Source organism: Pongo abelii, chromosome 18 (genome assembly GCF_028885655.2).
Source record: "Pongo abelii isolate AG06213 chromosome 18, NHGRI_mPonAbe1-v2.0_pri, whole genome shotgun sequence".
Classification (NCBI taxonomy): Eukaryota; Metazoa; Chordata; class Mammalia; order Primates; family Hominidae; genus Pongo; species Pongo abelii.
Genome location: NC_072003.2, coordinates 84,537,797 through 84,544,587, shown reverse-complemented (window position 1 = coordinate 84,544,587; position 6,791 = coordinate 84,537,797).

Sequence of the window (6,791 nt, the reverse complement as noted above, 5' to 3'; positions counted from 1 at the left end):
TAGGACGCCGGGTGTGGTGGCTCACGCCTGTAATCCCAGCACTCTGGGAGTCCGAGGCGGGCGGATCACAAGGTCAGGAGATCGAGACCATCCTGGCTAACACGGTGAAACCCTGTCTCTACTAAAAATATAAAAAATTAGCCGGGCGTGGTGGCAGGCGCCTGTAGTCGCAGCTACTCGGGAGGCTGAGGCAGGAGAATGGCGTGAACCCGGGAGGCTGTTCTCCAGCCTGGGCAACAGAGCAAGACTCCGTCTCAAAAAAAAAAAAAAAAAAAAAAAAAGAAAAAAATTAATCATAGGATAACTTTATTTATTTATTTGACATGGAGTCTGCTCTGTCACCCAGGCTGGAGTGTGGTGGCGTGATCTCCACTCACTGCAATCTCTACCTCCTGGGTTCAAGCAATTCTTCTGCCTCAGCCTCCTGAGTATCTGGGACTACAGGCATGCACCCCTACGCCTGACTAATCTGTTTGTATTTTTAGTAGAGACGGGGTTTTGCCATGTGGCCAGCCTGGTCTCAAACTCCTGACCTCAGGTGATCCACGTGCCTCGGCCTCCCAAAGTGCTGGGATTACAGGTCTGAGCCGCCTGGCCAGATTAATCATAGGACAACTTTAAAATATTAGTTGGAGAAAGAGGTGGCCTCTCAGCCTGTTTCCACATCTGTCTTCTGGGCCTAATGGCTCACCCCTTTTGAGATGTGCCAAGGACACAGAAAAATCTATGTGAAGTTTGTGATGGCCGGTAGGTGCTTAGCCAGTGGCACCTCTGACATGCAGCTCTCCTGGAAACTTGCTCTGCAAAGTGGCAAAGTGGAGGGAGCTCACTGCCTCAGTTTACCCACCCGAGAAGAGAGGTAAATCTCCCCAAGATCGGAGGAGGCTCGGTCATCACAGAGTCCTGTTTCTGCCTGGGCCGAAATTCTCACCCCTGAGCTTCTCCAAATTTGGTGCTGCCCAGAGTCCTGACCCTGTTTCCTGTCCCCCCACACCCCGCCCCTCCGTCCTGGCTGCCAGAGGGGCCGCACTGATGGGTCCCTCCCTAGAGCCCCCAGAAGCTGCCCAGAGAGGAAATCCTCTTCCTCCTCTTACAGGCTGGAAGCTACCGAATGTTTCTTTTGGAATTTTTTGGCTTCCACATTGCAGAATGTTCTAGCCTCGTCGGCCACAGGCCCCCCTTCCCTCTCGGCTGGCAATTCTTTGGCCAAAGACGAGCTTGGACCTCACCTCTCCTCTCCCTCCTCCTCCTTCTCTGAAGTTTGTTGTGAACAAAACAAGACATGCCAAGGAGCTCAGAAGATCTGACCGGAAATTAATGAAACTCACCCAACAGCTGATGCTTTCCAAAAATAGAGAGGCCGGGACAGCAGAGCAGGACAGCTTGTGGCACCCCCAAAACGACAAAAAGCGGGAGGGCGGGGGAGAATCCAAAGGGCTGTTTTGGGCCCTGCCTTGGCCTGGAAGAGAAAAACCCAACTCTTTCCTCATCTAGCTCCGAACCCTCCTTTCTTGGCAGCGGAATAATTAAATATTCATGCCTTTTCTCCTTCCCCTAAGAAAGCGATAAGTCAGATTTGTGCACACACACACAGAAAAAGCGCCCCAAGGTGAGGGGTTGGAGCCAAATTTCATTTGGAGACAAAGCCTTCACTTCAATTTACGAATGAAAACACCCTTCACCTTTGCCGCTGTGAATTTCCTAGATACACATGGTCAAGACAATCTGAGAATTATGAGGCTCCAGGACCAATTAGGGCTGTTTGTGTTGACGTCAAGTCTGGAGGAATTTTTTTTTCTTCCCCTTGCAAGTATTTATGATACTGACAGATGCAGCAGGGAAAAAAATCCATGAACAGGAATGAGCCTCATTGGGCCACGTGGGTAAGGACTCAATGTGAAAAGCAGTCCTCGATATGGTTTAAACCACCAGACCTGTGCCCCTGCTCTGCTGGCATGAAGACAGGGAAAGAGAGCAATTATTGCACACCTACTGTGTGCCAACATGCTCCCAGGCATGTTACGAAGACTGCATGGTTGGTTTGTTGGTTTTTTTGTTTTTTTGCTTTTTTTGAGACAGAGTCTTGCTCTGTGGCCCAGACTGGAGTGCAGTGGCACCATCTCAGCTCACTGCAACCTCTGCCTCCCGGGTTCAAGCAATTCTTCTGCCTCAGCCTCCTGAGTAACTGGGATTACAGGCGTGCACCACCACACTCGGCTAATTTTTGTATTTTTAGTAGAGATGGGGTTTCACCATGTTGGCCAGGTTGGTCTAGAACTCCTGGCCTCAAGTGATCCGCCTGCCTTGGCCTCCCAAAGTGTTGGGATTACAGGCATGAGCCACGGCACCCGGCCAAGTGCATGGTTTAATCCCTACAACAGACCCAAGGAGAAAGGGCTCATCCCATTCTGTGGGTGAGGAAACGGAGCAGCGGAGTCATTTTCTCAAAGGCCAGGGATGGGATTTCGATCCTGGCTCATTTCGCTTTTTTTTTTTTTTTTTTTTTTTTGAGATGCAGTTTCCCTCTTGCTGCCCAGGCTGGAGTGCAATGGCGCAATCTCGGCTCGCTGCAGCTTCTGCCTCCTGGGTTCAAGGATTCTCCTGCCTCAGCCTTCCAAGTAGCTGAGATTACAAGTGCAAGCCACCATGCCCAGCTAATTTTTTATATTTTTAGTAGAGACGGGGTTTCACCATGTGGGCCAGGCTGGTCTCGAACTCCTGGCCTCAAGTGATCCGCCCCTCAGCCTCCCAGAGTGCTGGGATTATAGGTGTGAGCCACCGCGCCCGGCTTCGTTTAGCTTTAAAGACGGTCCCACTGTTTGCAATTCCATGCCATTTAGGTTCTCCCCGTGCAAAGCGCAGTAAAGTTTGCCGTCCTCTGGGAGGCCAAGGTTGCAGCCTTTAGGCTCTGCCTGGAGTCATATCTGTCCTGCACACCAGGAAAATCAGAGAAGAACCTGGAGGGGCTGAAGGGCCTGGATCAGGCCCAGCGTCTGAACGGACTTAACGAGGAGTAAAGTATCTGCCCTGCTGTCCCTTACAAAACCACCTGGAGAGGGACAGGGCTGCTGGTGTGGTTTAACGCAGCCCACACTTTCACTCAAACATATATCGATTCAGCACCTGCTGTAGGCAAGGGGACAGTGCAGTGGTAAAGTGCAGCCTCTTCAATGCTGGCCCTGAATAAGGGGTTGCTCCCTCTGGACCTTAGTGTCCACATCTGAAAAATGGGGACAAGGAGAGAGGCCCCTGGCAAGGTTGTTGTGGGCACTGAGATGAAGCAGCAGAGGTCCCCTGCGGGCTTCTGCAGCCAGAGGCCTGGGTTCAAGTCCTGCCTCTGGGTGGCTGTGGTGGCTTGTGCCTGGAATCCCAGCTTTGAGAGGCCGAGGCAGGAGGATCACTTGAGGCCAGGAGTTTTAAGACCAGCCTGGGCAACATAGCGAGACCTCATAGTGCTAATTTTTTTTTTTTTTTTTTTTAATTAGCAGGGTGTAGTGGCCCACACCTGTAGTCCCAGCTACTCTGGAATCTGAGGCGGAAGGATCACTTGAGTCCAGGAGGTCAAGGCTGCAGTGAGCTGTGACTGTGCCACTGCACTCCAGCCTGCATGACAGAGAGAGACCTTGTCTCGAAAAACAAAACAAAACAAATCCTGCCTGAACCTCCTGTGTGACCTCAGGCCTGCAACTCACCTCTCAGTGTCTCCGCTTCCTCACCTGGAAAATGCAGTGGTAATAGTGGCTACCTCACGCTATTGTTGTGAGGGGTAAAGGCATTCGTTTATAATTTGTTAAACAGGGCAGGTCGTGGTAGCTCATGCCTGTAATCCCAGCACTTTGGGAGGCCAAGGTGGGTGGATCACGAGGTCAGAAGTTCAAGACCAGCGTGGCCAACATAGTGAAACCCGGTTTCTACTAAAAATACAAAAATTAGCCGGGTATGGTGGCCCATGCCTGTAGTCCCAGCTACTTGGGAGGCTGAGGCAGGAAAATCGTTTGAACCCGGGAGGCGGAGGTTGTGGTGAGCCGAGATTGTGCCTCTGCACTCCAGCCTGGGCAATAGAGCGAGATTCTGTCTCAAAAAAAATTTTTTTGTGGTTAAACAGTACATATATATTTTATGTAGTTTTTTGTAGACCTGTTCATAAGAATTGTCTGTGGTGGTGGTAAAGGGGCACTGCACACAAAAGCCCTTAGCACAGTCCAGGCATACAGGCAGTCATCAGGAAATGTGCTGCTATTATTTTTATTCTGTAGGTTAGTGGGAGCCATGGAGAGTCTTGGAGTGAGAGAGTCACACTGAGCAAAGTTCTATTTTAAGCATTTTAGAAGTGAAGATTTATGAGCCGAGACCACCAGTGCATGAGCTACCTTTGTGTGTGTGAGGAAAAGATGTCCCCCGCTGGGCAGACAGAGCCCTGTGCCAGGGCACATGGCTTGTTGGATGGAGCCAAGCACCCTTGCAGAGTGAACAACCTGCCCAACAGTACCTGGCAGCTTTGGCCAAGAGGACATAATGGAGTAGTTGTTAATTAGAGCCTCTGCCACTGAATCTCTTTGCCTCTCTTGCTCAGTGTCCCCTCCTCTGCTCCCCCCCCCACCAACCCCCCTGCATAGAGCGGGCAGCCCTGAGCCTGGAAGCCCACGCAGCAGATGGAAAGGCTTCCAGCTGGCCCCGGGCATGTGTGTGGGTGGGTGGAAGGGGGTGGGTGGAACAATTTCCTGTGCCCCGATCCCAGCTAGCTCACTCTCTGACCACATTTTTCCACCTCGCTTTTTTCCTTGTAATTCGCTCACACATCTTACGATCTGGATTGTTTTTTGTGAATGGAATGTAACCTGAGAGCTGGGGAGGAAAGTCCCGGTGAGGCCGTACAGATGGAGAAGGCGCCCCTCTCCGTGTGAAAGGGGAGCCGGGGCAGGCACTGCGGGCTCCCTGGCGGCCAGGGCAGCCGGCAAGACGGACAGGGCCAGGTGGGGAAGGTCACGGCGCCCGCAAGGCCAAAGAAACAGGAGAGGCTGGGACTCCCCCAACCCCCTGCTGCCTGGCAGCTCCCCCAGCCGTGTTTTCTGAGCAGGACCACCCAGGGAGAATCTGACCCCTGCTGGGATGGGGCACTGGGGGCTGTGGCCTCTTCTAGGAGGAGTCTGGTGACTTCCAGCGGCAGATCTGAAGTCTGTGCCCAGCACCCGGTACTAAGTAGCCCTCGTCCACTAATTCATTTGTTCATTAATTTGTTCAAAAATATTTATTGAGTGCCATGTGCCAGGCACGGCGCCAGGCACCGGGAACTGCTGTGAACGAGACAGCTGAGGCCCTGCCCTCGTGGATGGTGGGGAAAAGTAACCAGCACACGCCTCTGAACGCTGACAGGCATTAGGGGTTCCTCCGTGAGCTAAGCTCTTTGTGTGTGTTATGTCATTTCATCCCCAAGCAACTCTAGAAGTGATGTTGTCACTGCCCATTTAACACAGGAGAAAAATCAAGGCCCAGACAGATTCAACAACTTGCCGAGGAATAGAGTCAGGAAGGCTGGACCCAGGTCCTGTTGACCCCTGGCCTGAGAGTCTCACCACTGTGCCTCCCACACCTGAGCCCCAGCTTCGGGCGGGTCCCAGGCTCCCGGGACTCCCTGGGCATGGGAGGTCTGGCCTGACAGAGGCTTCCTGGCCCTTCCCAGCGGCGAGGCACGCCTTGCTTTGCTGAAGAACTGGGGCCTGCCAGAGTTGCCCCCGATGCAGACAGGGAAAGAGTGTGAATTTGAGGGACTCACAAAGCTTCCCAAGGCTGCTGCCTTCAGAAGCTGAGGATAATGACTCCCTCACCAAAGAGTGAGTGTGAGGATGAAACAAGGTTCAGTTTAGGCAAAGTGCTAAGGAAGCTTTCTGGCATAAGGTAGGTGTTCAATAAATGCTGCTTGCACAGTGAACAAACTGCCCAACAGTACCTGGCAGTACACTTCCCGGTGTCTTTCATTAAAAGATGATACAATTGAGCTGAGAGGTCCAGCAGGGGTTGGCGATGAGGCTAGATAGATTTGGGTGGCGCTGAGAACTCTGGAGAGAAGCCAAAAGGTGGCTGTTCCAGACCCTGCCTGCCGCTTCCAACACGCCTGTCCTTTTTGAGTACTCACTGTGCTCACAGTGTGCCAGCACTTTCTCTGGGCAGCCCAGAGCCACAGAAATAGCCCTCAGCAAGAAGACCTTGAAGGTGGGGCTACGGTCACTGCCTTCAAAACCCTGGAAAGCTTCAAAGGAATTAATACAGTATATGCTTTCCTGGATTTGTGAGCTGAGGGAGCCCACATAGACTGAAAGCTCCTGGTCCTGGCCCTTCTCTCTGCTTAAAAAAATGGAGATATAATCCATATGCCATAAAATTAACAATTTTAAAGTGTGCAATTCAGAGGTTTGTCATATATTCACAAGGGTGCTCCAGTATCACCACTGTCTACTTCCAGAACATTTTCATCACCCCAAAAGATCCCATGCACTTAACAGTCACCCCATCCCCTCTCCCCCCGCCCCCCAGCCTCAGGCAACCATGAATCCACTTTATACCTCTATGAATGTTCTTGTTCTTAACAGTTCTTGCAAATGGAAACCTATGCCTTGCAGGTCTTCTGTGAACTGCTTCTTTCACTTAGCATGTTTTCACGATTCATCCGCACTGTAACACGACTCAGCACTTCATTCCTTTTCATGGCTGAATAATATTCCACTGTGTGGATATACCACACCTTATCTCTTCATCAGTGGATGGACATCTGGTGATTTCCACTGATTGGCTAC